A 14,643-nucleotide genomic window follows, 5' to 3' on the forward strand; every position below is an offset into this window, starting at 1 on the left:
ATAAAGCAATGAACAAGAAAAACACTTTCTTTGCCAAAGATGGAAAACTTTAAGTAAGGATTTCTAAGGAATAAAACCTAAACAAACATTACCATGGTTTTCAACAACCAAACTCCAGCTTTCACAGTGGTGAACCAATAACTGAGAAGGTGATTTTCATAATAGATTTATACTTATCATAACACTGAACAACATGATTATCAGGAGAGCAAACTCAGCAAATGAAATGGAAGACATGGAAGTTGAAATATCTTCATGAAGATTATGAAAGAAATCATATAAGCTTGCAATTGGCAATTGCTATATTTAGAGTCACTGCAAAAGGTCTGGGTAAAAATATTTTTATGTTTATTTCCTAGCACATTCTTATATTCCTTGATTTAATCCTCACAGCCACTCTGAGAGGTAGGTAGGGCAAATGTATTATAATACCCACTTTAAGGTTTAGGAAATTAAGGTACATAGGCATTAACTGGCTTGCTTTTCTTCACTTTATAAATTAGTGAGAGAAGGAGACTTGAAATCCATTGCTATTGACTTTAAGCCAACATAGTAACAAATGTAATTAGGTAAGCTGTTCAGGGTATGGTTTACGAAAACAGCACAGTGTTCTCATATGCTATGACTCTGGCTTATTTGTGTTTTAAACAAAGGTATAGAAATTGCAGCTGAATCAATGTAACTAGTGTGGTTATCCACCATAAATGGCTTCTTCCAATTCTTTGATTAAAAAAAAAATTCTAATCACTGCTACTGGAGGATTTTTTTTTTCTGGAAACAGTTTTATAAAGTTTATTGAAGTACTTATGATATTGAAATACCCGTGTTTCTCTATTTTTAAATTGTTTTACAATTTTGTGTTGATTTCTGCCATAGAACAATGCAGATCAGTCATAATTATATATATCCCTTCCCTCTCTTCCCCTGACCCCACCCCTCTAGGTCATCACAGAGCACAAGGCTGGGCTCCCTGTGTTATATAGTAACTTCCCACTATTTTATACATGATAATGTATATATGTCAATGTTACTTTCTCAATTCATCTCACCCTCAGCTTCCCTTGCTATGTCCACATATACATGCATTAATATACAATATTTGTTTTTCTCTTTCTGAGTTGCTTCACTCTATATAAGAGACTCTAGATTCATCCACTTCACTACAACTGACTCAAACTCGTTCCTTTTATGACTGAGTAATATTCCATTGTCTACATGTACCACAACTTCTTTATCAATTCACCTGTCTATAGAAATCTAGGTTGCATCCATATCCTGGCTATTGTAAATATTGTTGCAATGAACACTGGGGTACATGTGTATTTTAGAATTGTGGTTTTCTCGGGTATATACCCCATAGTAGGATTGCTGGGTAAAACAGTTTTATTCCTGTTTTTTAAAGGACTCGCCAATGGCTATATCAGTTTATACTCCCACCAACAGTACAGGAGGGTTCCCTTTTCTCCACATCCTCTCCAGCATTTATTGTTTGTAGCTTTTTTAATGATGGATTATCAAAATATATAAGCAGCTTATATAGCTTAATATCAGAAAATGACCAGAAGACCTAAACAAATATTTCTCCAAAGAAGGCAAACAAATGTCCAATAAACCCATGAAAAGATGCTCAACATTGCTCATTAATACAGAAATGTAAATCAAAACTACAATGAGATGATACCAGTCAAAATGGCCATCACCAAAAAAAAAAAAAAATCTATAAACAGTAAGTCTGATTTCTTTGGGATTATTTATTATTCCTAGTATAATTCATGATTCATTATGAATGCTTATCTAGGTATCCATGCCATTTGAAATTTAAAGGCTTCTCTGTACACAAGTGTAGTTATTAATACAAAGAATGGCCATATGCATGACAGTTCATTAATTTGCTTTCTTCAGAAGCAAAGCATGCTGCCAGCATAGCATCTACTCATTCATTCTGAAATTCTTAGGAGAACATGCCATATGACCATATACAAGAATCACTTCAACATTGAACCAAGAGGGGTTCATTGATAAGTAAGGAAGCCTTGATATGAATCAAGTACTCTAAATGGCTACTGTGTGGGTCTGTCATATGTAAAATTGGGCTTACAGTCAGTAGGAGGTTAAGGTCAGACACCAGCACCTTGAACTTGGCTCTGAAGATTCAGTTGTGATATAATCAATCTGTTGCTCCCCAAAAGCTCAGAACATGCTTCACTGGGCCCAGATCCTACTTCTCAGATGACTTTTTTAATGGTACAAAAGCGCTTCCTGATCAGAGGGCTAGTGTCAACTTACTATCTGACTCTTTGCAACCCTGTGGACTGTAGCCCACCAGGCTCCTCTGTCCATGGAATTCTCCAGGCAAGAATATTGGAGTGGGTAGCGATTCCCTTCTCCAGGGGATCTTCCCAATGCAGGGATCATACCCCGGTCTCCTGCAATGGCAGGCAGATTTTTACCATCTGAGCCACCAGGGAAGCCCCAATATCTGACTACAGAAGCACAAAGGCCTAACAGAAGCAGAAGAGATTAGGAAAAACTTGTAAGAATGCACAGAGGAATTATACAAAAAAAAAAAAGTCTTAATAATGTGGATAACCACAATGGTGTGGTCACTCACAGAGTCAGACATCCTGGAGTGTGAAGTCAAGTAGGCCTTAGGAAGCATCACTACGAACAAACCTAGTGGAAGTGACAAAATTTCAGCTGAGCTATTTAAAATTCTAAAAGATGATGCTGTTAAAATGCTGTACTCAATATGCCAGCAAATTTGGAAAACACAGCAGTGGCCACAGGACTGGAAAAGGTCAGTTTTCATTCCAATCCCAAGCAAGAGCAATGCCAAAGAATGTTCAAACTACCCTACAATTGCCCTCATTTCACATGCTAGCAAGGATATGCTCAAAATCCTTCAAGCTAGGCTACTGCAGTGTGTGAACCAAGAACTTCCAGATGTATAAGCTGGTTGTGAAGAGGCAGAGGAACCAAAGATCAAATTGCTAACATTTGTTGAATCATGGAGAAAGCAAGGGAGTTCCAGATAACATCTGCTTCTGCTTCATTGACTGCTATATCATGCTAAAGCCTTTGACTGTGTGGCTCACAGCAAACTGTGGAAAATTCTTAAAGAGATGGGAGTACCAGATGACCTTACCTGCTTCCTAAGAAACCTGTATGTGGGTCAAGAAGCAACAGTTAGAAACTTTCATGGAACAACTGACTGGTACCAAATTGAGAAAGGAGTGCAACCAGGTTGTATATTGTCACTGTCCTTATTTAACTTCTATGTAGAGAACATCATGCAAACTGCCAGGCTAGATGAATCACAAGCTGGAATCAAGATTGCTGGGAAAAATATCAACAACCTCAGATATGTAGAAGATACCATTCTAATGGCAGAAAGCAAGGAGGAACTAAAGTGTCTTTTGTTGAGGGTGAAAAACGAGTGAAAAAGCTGGCTTAAAACTCAACATTCAGAAAACTATGATCATGGCATCTCATCCCTTCACTTCATGGCAAATAGATGGGGAAAAAGTGGAAGCAGTGGCAGATTTTATTTTCCTGGGCTCCAAAATCCCTGCAGATGGTGACTGCAGCGATGAAATTAAAAGACACTTGCTCCTGGGAAGAAAAACTATGACAAACCTAGACAGCATATCAAAGAGCAGAGACATCACTTTGCCTGCAAAGATCTGTGTAGTCAAAGCTATGCTTTTTCCAGTAGTCATGTATGGATGTGAGAGTTGGGCCATAATGAAGGCTAGGCACTGAAGAATTGATGCTTTTGAATTGTGGTGCTGGAGAAGACTCTTGAGAGTCCCTTGGACTGCAAGGAGATCCAACCAGTCCATCCTAAAGTTGATCAACTCTGAATACTCATTGGAAGGACTGATGCTAAAGCTGAAGCTCCAATACTTTGGCCACTGATGCGAAGAGCTGACTCGTTCAGTTCAGTTCAGTTCAGTTCAGTCGCTCAGTCGTGTCCGACTCTTTGCGACCCTATGAACTGCAGCACCCCAGGCCTCCCTGTCCATCACCAACTCCTGGAGTCCACTCAAACCCATGTCCATTGTGTCAGTGATGCCATCCAACCATCTCATCTTCTGTCAGCCCCTTCTCCTCTTGCCCTCAATCTTTCCCAGCATCAGGGTCTTTTCAAATGAGTCAGCTCTCCTCATCAGGTGGCCAAAGTATTGGAGTTTCAGCTTTAGCATCGGTCCTTCCAGTGAATATTCAAGATTGATCTCCTTTAGGTTGTACTAGTTGGATCTCCTTGCAGTCCAAGGGACTCTCAAGAGTCTTCTCCAACACCACAGTTCAAAAGCATCAATTCTTCAGTGCTCAGCTTTCTTTATAGTCCAACTCTCACATCCATATGTGACAACTGGAAAAACCATAGCCTTGACTAGACAGACCTTTGTTGGCAGTCATGTCTCTGCTCTTTAATATGCTGTCTAGGTTGGTCATAACTTTCCTTCCAAGGAGCTGACTCATTAGAAAGATTCTGATGCTGGGAAAGATTGAAGGCAGGAGGAGAAGGGGACAACATAGGATGAGATAGTTGGATGGCATCACTGACACAATGGACATGAGTTTGAGCAAGCTCCAGGAGATGGTGAAGGACAGGGAAGTCTGGTGTGCTGAAGTCCAAGATGGTGAAGGACAGGGAAATCTGGCCTGCTGAAGTCTGTGGGGTCATAAACAGTCAGACACAACTTGGCAACTGAACAATGACAAGAGAATTATTCAATGAAACTCAGTTTCTCACTGACTTCAGAGGCCTTATCTGAGTTTCTAAATGCTTTTTCTTCATTCTTCCACTTTTCCTTATAATTCTCTAGTGATGGATTCATATTTCCAAAAAGTGTTTTACGTTTACTCCCTTTAAAATCGAGAGTCTTATGTAAACAAAAATGGAATTTGGAAGAATCATCAATGTCCTTACAATCTTTTGACACATCATACGACTTTCTACTGATTTCAGCCTTGTTGGTGTTCCTTCCCAGCCATTATGTAGTTTCTAAGACAAAATGACCTATTCCAAAATATATTAATTATCTGGTCTACAGAAATATGTAGGTAGGGCAAACGTGGACTTACACATCCTTTCTGTTAGATTAGTAGTCAGTCAGCTAGAGCCCATGGGCCAAATCTACCCCATGAGCTAAGGCTGGTTTTTAATAAGTGAATATTTTGATAATAAGAAACATAATATTGAACCTAAATTAAGTAAAATGTTATTCCCACCAAAGAAAAAATTCCATTCTTTAAAAAATTTTGAGGTATAATTGACATATAGCACTGTATAAGTTTAAGATGTACAGCATAATAATTTGATTTACATATATTGTGTAATGCTTGCCACAATAAATTTGGTTTAAACTCCTAGAAGACAACATAGGAGAAAACCTAGATGATCAAGGGTCAATGACTTTTTAGATAGAATATTGAAAGCACAATCCATGAAAGAAAAAAATGATAAACTGAACTTCATTATAATAAAAAACTTCTGCTCTATGAATGACAATATTCAAAGAGTGAGAGGGCAAGCTATAGACTGGGAGAAAATATTTGCAAAAAACACATCTAATAAAGGACTGTTATTCAAAATATACAAAGAATTCTTGAAACTCAACAATAAGAAAACAAAAATACTGATCTAAAAATGGCTTAAGACCTGAACAGACACCTCACCAAAGAAGATATTTAAATGGTAGGCAATAGTATAAAAATATGCTCCACATCATATGGATCCTCTGCATATCAGGGAAATGCAAATTAAAACAACAATGAGATAGCACTGCACACCTATGAAAATGGCCAACATTCAAAACTGACAACACCAAATGCTGATAAGAATGTGGAGCAACAGGAACTCTCATTCATTGCTGATGGGAATACAAAATTGTGCAGCCACACTGGAAGACAGTTTGGCAGTTTTTTTTTTTTTTTAAACAATGCTAAACATACTCTTGCTGTAAGATCTAGCAAATTTATGTCCACACAAAAACCTTCACGTGCATGTTTGTTATGAACTTTATTCATAACTAGCAAAACTTGGAAACAAGCTGTCCTTCTGTAGGTGAACTGTATATAACTAAATTGGGCTTCCCAGGTGGCACTAGTGATAAAGAATCTGTCTGTCAATGCAGGAGTTGCAAGAGAAGTGAGTTCAGTCTCTGAGTTGGAAGATCCTCTGGAGAAGGAAATGGCAACCCACTCCAGTATTCTTGCTGGAAAATTCTTATGGACAGAGGAGCCTGGTGAATTACAGTCCATGGGGTCACAAAGAGTGAAATACAACTGAGCATGCACACAATCAAATCAAATATTAAGTCTGTTACAACCAGACAGTAGAATATCCAAACAGTGCTGAAACAAAATGAGTTGTCAAGTCATGAAAAGACATGGAGGAGTCTTAAATGCATATTACCAAGTGAAAGAAGGAAATATTAAACATGCTGTGTGATTCCAACTTTATGACATTTAGGAAAAAGCAAAAGTACGGGGACAATAAAAATATGGACTTCTAGTTTTCAGAACTGTTGTTGTTCACCCACTCAGTTGTGTCTGACTCTGCGACCGCATGGACTGCAGCATGCCAGGCTTCCCATCCTTTACTCTTTCCTGGAGTTTGCTCAAACTCATGTCCATTGAGTTGATTATGCCATCTAACCATCTCATCCTCTCTTGCCCACTATCCTCTTGCCTTCAATCTTTCCCATCATCAGGGTCTTTTCCAATGAGTCGGTTCTTCACATCAGGTGGCCAAAGTATTGGAGCTTCTGCTTCAGCATCAGTCCTTCCAATGAATATTCAGAGTTAATTTCACTTAAGATTGACCGGTTGGATCTCCTTGCAGTCCAGGGGACTCTCAAGAGTCTTTTCCAGCACCATAGTTTGAAAGCAACAATCCTTCAGTGCTCAGCCTTCTTTATGGTCCAACTCTCATATCCGTACATGACTACTGCAGAAAGAGGAGAGGGAAGAATTCCCTTTTCCTCAGAAGGCATTTGACTTGCTGCTTCCCTTACCCATAGAAGAAAATCAGAAATGCTTGCACAAATACAAATAAAGACAAATTTATAAAGTCCAAGTAATGTGTATTTATTATTTTGTGATATTCTCTTGTTTTAGGGGATTCATGACTGCTTTAGGGAGGCATTTCCACATGTTCCATTTTTGTCTGGCTTTTCCAGTCTTTTCTGCTTGGAAGGAGTTTAAAGAAATGACTAATAGCTTGTTAAGTGTCTTCTTCTCTCTATGATATTTGCATTTTAATTAGAGATCTACAGACCTAAAGTTTTAGAGATTGGCAAGATTAAGCTCTAAATCCACATTTTCTAGATGGAGACATGGGGACTCTGAAAGGCAAAGTCCCCATGGTAAACATTGGAAGAAAGAAAGAGTCTGAGTCCAAAGGATTGAATCTAGCATCAATGGTACTTTAATCTGTAAGAAACAAAGAGTGTGTGTGTGTGTGTGTGTGTGTGTGTGTGTGTGTATTTTATTTTGTGTGAGTAGTGGGGAAGGGTGAAAGCATATGGGCTCTTCCCAGGATGTCATGTAAGAACTAGAATTGGAATAAATTCATAATGCCAAGTCAAAACACCAAACTATAGAAATGAAATGACCTAGACCCTTATTAGTAAAATGACTTAACCAAAAATTACACAGCTATTTAGTTGCAGAATTAGATAGAATTAGAAGTTCAAATCATTTTCCAATTTCATGCTTCCTTTTAAAAATATTATGTATTTATTTTTTTAATGACATGTAGTTGTCTTACAATATAAGTTTCAGGTGCACAACAGTGATTTGATATTTTCATGAATCATACTCTGTATAAAGTTATTATAAAATATTCACTATAATCCCAATGCTGTACATTGAAATCTTATATCTTACTTATTTTATACCTAGGAGTTTGTTCTCAAGGCAAGAATACTGAAGTGGCTTGCCATTCCCTTCTCCAGTGGACCACATTCTGTCAGGCCTCTCCACCATGACCTGCCCGTCTTGGGTTGCCCCGCAGGCATGGCTTGGTTTCATTGAGTTAGACAAGGCTGTGGTCCTAGTGTGATTAGATTGACTAGTTTTCTGTGAGTATGGTTTCAGTGTGTCTGCCCTCTGATGCCCTCTTGCAACACTTAACATCTTACTTGGGTTTCTCTTACCTTGGCATGGGGTATCTCTTCACAGCTGCTCCATCAAAGCACAGCTGCTGTTCCTTACCTTGGAGGAGGGATATCTCCTTACCGCCACCATTCTTGACCTTCAATGAGGGATAGCTCCTCTAGGCTCTCCTGTGCCTGTGCAGCCACCACTCCTCGGGTTGCTCCTCTGGCCGCCGGCCCTGGCCTCGGGCGTGGGTGGCTCCTCCCAGCTGCCGCTCCTGGCCTTGGGCTCCAGGTGGCTCCTCAAGGTCACCGCCCCTGGCCTCAGGTGCGAGGTGGCTTCTCCTGGCCGCCCCTGATCTCGGACGCGGGGTGTCTCCTCCTGGCCGCCACTGGCCTCAGTCGCAGGGTAGCTCCTCCTGGCCGCTGCCCTGACCTCGGACACGGGATGTCTCTTCTTGGCCGCCGCCCCTAACCTCGGACTTGGGTAGCTCCTCTTGACCGTTCCTGCGCCATTGCAGCCTGACACTCTAGGCAGCTGCCCTGATCTCAGACGCGGGGTAGCTCTTCCCAGCTGCCGCCACTGACCTCGGACGCAGGGTAGCTCCTCTCTGCCACCGCCCCTGACCCCGGTCTTGGGTAGCTCCTCTCAGCCGTTCCTGCCCCGTCGCAGCCTGGCACTCTAGGCCACTGCCCCTGACCTCGGACGTGGGGTAGCTCCTCTCAGCCACGCTTAGTGAGCTGGCTCACAGCCGCCTGCGCTTAGTGCCTTGAGAACCCCATGAACAGTAGGAAAAGGCAAAATGATAGGATACCAAAAGAGGAACTCCCCAAGTCAGTAGGTGCACAATATGCTACTGGAGATCAGTGGGGAAATAACTCCAGAAAGAATGAAGGGATGAAGCCAAAGCAAAAACAATACCCAGTTGTGGATGTGACTGGTGATAGAAGCAAGATCTGATGCTGTAAAGAGCAATATTGCATAGGAACCTGGAATGTCAGGTCCATGAATCAAGGCAAATTGGAAGTGGTCAAACAAGAGATGGCAAGAGTGAATGTCGACATTCTAGGAATCAGCGAACTAAAATGGACTGGAATGGGTGAATTTAACTCAGATGACCATTACATCTATTATTGCGGGCAGGAATCCCTCAGAAGAAATGGAGTAGCTATCATGGTCAACAAAAGGGTCCAAAATGCAGTACTTGGATGCAATCTCAAAAACGACAGAATGATCTCTGTTCATCTCCAAGGCAAACCACTCAGTATCATAGTTATACAAGTCTATGCCCCAACCAGTAACGCTGAAGAAACTGAAGTTGAATGGTTTCATGAAGACCTACAAGATCTTTTAGAACTAACACTCAAAAAAGATGTCCTTTTCATTATAGGGGACTGGAATGCAAAAGTAGGAAGTCAAGAAACACCTGGAGTGACAGGCAAATTTGGCCTTGGAATGTGGAATGAAGCAGGGCAAAGACTAATAGAGTTTTGCCAAGAAAATGCACTGGTCATAGCAAACACCCTCTTCCAACAACACAAGAGAAGACTCTACACATGGACATCACCAGATGGTCAACACCGAAATCAGATTGATTATATTCTTTGCAGCCAAAGATGGAGAAGCTCTATACAGTCAACAAAAACAAGACCAGGACCTGACTGTGGCTCAGATCATGAACTCCTCATTGCCAAATTCAGAGTTAAATTGAAGAAAGTAGGGAAAACCGCTAGACCATTGAGGTATGACCTAAATCAAATCCCTTATGATTATACAGTGGAAGTGAGAAATAGATTTAAGGGTCTATATCTGATAGATAGAGTGCCTGATGAACTATGGAATGAGGTTCGTGACATTGTACAGGAGACAGGGATCAAGACCATCCCCATGGAAAAGAAATGCAAAAAAGCAAAATGGCTGTCTGGGGAGGCCTTACAAATAGCTGTGAAAAGAAGAGAAGTGAAAAGCAAAGGAGACAAGGAAAGATATAAGCATCTGAGTGCAGAGTTCCAAAGAATAGCAAGAAGAGATAAGAAAGCCTTCTTCAGCGATCAATGCAAAGAAATAGAGGAAAACAACAGAATGGGAAAGACTAGAGATCTCTTCAAGAAAATTAGAGATACCAAGGGAACATTTCATGCAAAGATGGGCTTAATAAGGGACAGAAATGGACTGGACCTAACAGAAGCAGAAGATATTAAGAAGACGTGGCAAGAATACACAGAACTGTACAAAAAAGATCTTCATGACCCAGATAATCATGATGGTGTGATCACTCATCTAGAGCCAGACATCTTGGAATGTGAAGTCAAGTGGGCCTTAGAAAGCATCACTATGAAAAAGCTAGTGGAGGTGATGGAATTCCAGTTGAGCTATTTCAAATCCTAAAAGATGATGCTGTGAAAGTGCTGCACTCAACATGCCAGCAAATTTGGAAAACTCAGCAATGGCCACAGGACTGGAAAAGGTCAGTTTTCATTCCAATCCCAAAGAAAGGCAATGTCACAGAATGCTCAAACTACCACACAATTGCACTCATCTCACATGTTAGTAAAGTAATGCTCAAAATTCTGCAAGCCAGGCTTCAGCAATATGTGAACCATGAACTCCCTGATGCTCAAGCTGGTTTTAGAAAAGGCAGAGGAACCAGAGATCAAATTGCCAACATCCACTGGATCATGGAAAAAGCAAGAGAGTTCCAGAAAAACATCTATTTCTGCTTTATTGACTATGCCAAAGCCTTTGACTGTGTGGATCACAATAAACTGTGGAAAATTCTGAAAGAGATGGGAATACCAGACCACCTGACCTGCCTCTTGAGAAATCTGTATGCAGGTCAGGAAGCAACAGTTAGAACTGGACATGGAACAACAGACTGGTTCCAAATAGGAAAAGGAGTATGTCAAGGCTGTATATGGTCACCCTGCTTATTTAACTTCTATGCAGAGTACATCATGAGAAACGCTGGACTGGAAGAAGCACAGGCTGGAATCAAGATTGCCGGGAGAAATATCAATGACCTCAGATATGCAGATGATACCACCCTTATGGCAGAAAGTGAAGAAGAACTAAAATGCCTCTTGATGAAAGTGAAAGAGGAGAGTGAAAAAGTTGGCTTAAAGCTCAATATTCAGAAAACTAAGATCATGGCATCTGGTCCCATCACCTCATGGGAAATAGATGGGGAAACATTAGAAACAGTGTCATACTTTATTTTGTGGGGCTCCAAAATCACTGCAGATGGTGACTGCAGCCATGAAATTAAAAGACACTACTTACTCCTTGGAAGAAAAGTTATGACCAACCTAGGTAGTGTATTCAAAAGCAGAGACATTACTTTGCCAACTAAGGTCCGTCTAGTCAAGGCTATGGTTTTTCCTGTGGTCATGTATGGATTTGAGAGTTGGACTGTGAAGAAGGCAGACCACCAAAGAATTGATGCTTTTGAACTGTGGTGTTGGAGAAGATTCTTGAGAGTCCCTTGGAGTGCAAGGAGATCCAACCAGTCCATTCTGAAGGAGATCAGCCCTGGGATTTCTTTGGAAGGAATGATGCTAAAGCTGAAACTCCACTACTTGGCCACCTCATACGAAGAGTTGACTCATTGGAAAAGACTCTGATGCTGGGAGGGATTGGGGACAAGAGGAGAAGGGTTTGACAGAGGATGAGATGGCTGAATGGCATCACTGACCTGATTGACGTAAGTCTGAGTGAACTCTGGGAGTTGGTGATGGACAGGGAGGCCTGGCGAGCTGCGATTCATGGGTTTGCAAAGAGTCAGACATGACTGAGCGACTGAACTGAACTGAGGCTTAGTGAGGGGGTGGAATTCATATGCTAATGAGTGGGAGATCATCCCAACCATTAGGGAACCACCCACTCCTCCCTCTTTTGACCATGCCTTGGAGCTATTCTGTGACCTCTAGGTGTGTCTGTTGGCTTATAGATTGGGGATTAAGGTTTACTTGAATTTGACTTGTCATCTTGGACCCAATTCATTTTAATTGGTTTACATTATCAGTTCAGTTCAGTTCAAAAGCATCAATTCTTCGGCACTCAACTTTCTTCACAGTCCAACTCTCACATCCATACATGACTACTGGAAAGACCATAGCCTTGACTAGACGGACCTTAGTCAGCAAAGTAATGTCTCTGCTTTTGAATATGCTATCTAGGTTGATCATAACTTTTCTTCCAAGAAGTAAGTGTCTTAATTTCATGGCTGCAGTCACCATCAGCAGTGAGTTTGGAGCCCCCCAAAATAAAGTCTGCCACTATTTCCACTGTTTCCCCATCTATTTCCCATGAAGTAATGGGACCAGATGCCATGATCTTCGTTTTCTGAATGTTGAGCTTTAAGCCAAGTTTTTCACTCTCCTCTTTCACTTTCATCAAGAGGCATTTTAGTTCCTCTTCACTTTCTGCCATAAGGGTGGTGTCATCTGCATATCTGAGGTTAATGATATTTCTGCCGACAATCTTGATTCCAACTTGTGTTTCTTCCAGTCCAGCATTTTTCATGATGTACTCTGCATATAAGTTAAATAAGCAGGGTGACCATATACAGCCTTAACATACTCCTTTTCCTATTTGGAACCAGTCTGTTGTTCCATGTCCAGTTCTAACTGTTGCTTCCTGACCTGCATATAGCTTTCTCAAGAGGCAGGTCAGGTGGTCTGGGATTCCCATCTCTTTCAGAATCTTCCACAGTTTATTGTGATCCACACAGTCAAAGGCTTTGGCATAGTCAATAAAGCAGAAATAGATGTTTTTCTGGAACTCTCTTGCTTTTTCCATGATCAAGCAGATGTTGGCAATTTGATCTCTGGTTCCTCTGCCTTTTCTAAAACCAGCTTGAACATCAGAAAGTTCACGGTTCACATATTGCTGAAGCCTGGCTTGCAGAATTTTGAGCATTATTTTAGTAGTGTGTGAGATGAGTGCAATTGTGTGGTATTTTGAGCATTCTTTGACATTACCTTTCTTTGGGATTGGAATGAAAACTGACCTTTTCCAGTCCTGTGGCCATTGCTGAGTTTTCCAAATTTTGCTGGCATATTGAGTGCAGCACTTTCACAGCATCATCTTTCAGGATTTGAAACAGTTCAACTGGAATTCCATCACCTCCACTAGCTTTGTTCGTAGTGAGGCTTTCTAACGCCCACTTGACTTCACATTCCAAGATGTCTGGCTGTAGGTGAGTGATCACACCATCGTGATTATCTGGGTCATGAAGATCTTTTTTGTACAGTTCTTCTGTGTATTCTTGCCACGTCTTCTTAATATCTTCTGCTTATGTTAGGTCCAGACCATTTCTGTCCTTTATCGAGCCCATCTTTGCATGAAATGTTCCCTTCGTATCTCTAACACTCTTGAAGTATCTCTAGTCTTTCCCATTCTGTTGTTTTCCTCTATTTCTTTGTATTGATCACTGAAGAAGTCTTTCTTACCTCTTCTTGCTATTCTTTGGAACTCTGCATTCAGATGCTTATATCTTTCCTTGTCCCCTTTGCTTTTCACTTCTCTTCTTTTCACAGCTATTTGTAAGGCCTCCCCAGACAGCCATTTTGCTGTAAGATGGTAGGTGTTGCAAGAGGGCATCAGAGGGCAGACACACTGAAACCATAGTCACAGAAAACTAGTCAATCCAATCACACTAGGACCACAGCCTTGTCTAAATCAATGAAACTAAGCCATGCCCACAGGGCAACCCAGGGCGGGCGGGTCATGGTGGAGAGATCTGACAGCATGTGGTCCACTGGAGAAGGGAATGGCAAACCACTTCAGTATTCGTGCCTTGAGAACCCCATGAACAGTATGAAAAGGCAAAATGATAGGATACTGAAAGAGGAACTCCCCAGATCAGTAAGTGCCCAATATGCTACTTGAGATCAGTGGAGAAATAACTCTAGAAAGAACTAAGGGATGGGGCCAAAGTAAAAACAATACCCAGCTGTGGATGTGACTGGTGATAGAAGCAAGGTCTGATGCTGTAAAGAGCAATATTGCATAGGAACCTGGAATGTCAGGTCCATGAATCAAGGCAAATTGGAAGTGGTCAAACAAGAGATGGCAAGAGTGAACGTCGACATTCTAGGAATCAGTGAACTAAAATGAACTGGAATGGGTGAATTAACTCAGATGACCATTATATCTACTACTGTGGGCAGGAATCCCTCAGAAGAAATGGAGTAGCCATCATGGTCAACAAAAGAGTCCAAAATGCAGTACTTGGATGCAATCTCAAAAATGACAGAATGATCTCTGTTCATCTCCAAGGCAAACCATTCAATATCACAGTAATGCAAGTCTATACCCCAACCAGTAATGCTGAAGAAGCTGAAGTTGAACGGTTCTATGAAGACCTACAAGACCTTTTAGAACTAACACCCAAAAAAGATGTTCTTTTCATTATAGGGGACTGGAATGCAAAAGTAGGAAATCAAGAAACACCTGGAGTAACAGGCAAATTTGGCCTTGGAATGCAGAATGAAGCAGGGCAAAGACTAATAGAGTTTTGCCAAGAAAATGCAC

General features: G+C 41.1%; 1 long non-coding RNA gene across 1 annotated transcript in view; it reads right to left on the reverse strand.

The window, feature by feature from the left end:
- Positions 1-7,182: 7,182 nt before the first annotated feature.
- Positions 7,183-14,643, reverse strand: part of LOC120881969 — a 19,184-nt gene continuing 11,723 nt past the window's right edge. Inside the window, exon 3 of the long non-coding RNA XR_005725398.1 lies at positions 7,183-7,196. This is a non-coding gene — a long non-coding RNA (uncharacterized LOC120881969). The remainder of the gene's footprint in view (positions 7,197-14,643) is intronic.

The sequence above is a fragment of the Oryx dammah genome, unplaced genomic scaffold (assembly GCF_014754425.2).
Source record: "Oryx dammah isolate SB20612 unplaced genomic scaffold, SCBI_Odam_1.1 HiC_scaffold_23, whole genome shotgun sequence".
NCBI lineage: Eukaryota > Metazoa > Chordata > Mammalia > Artiodactyla > Bovidae > Oryx > Oryx dammah.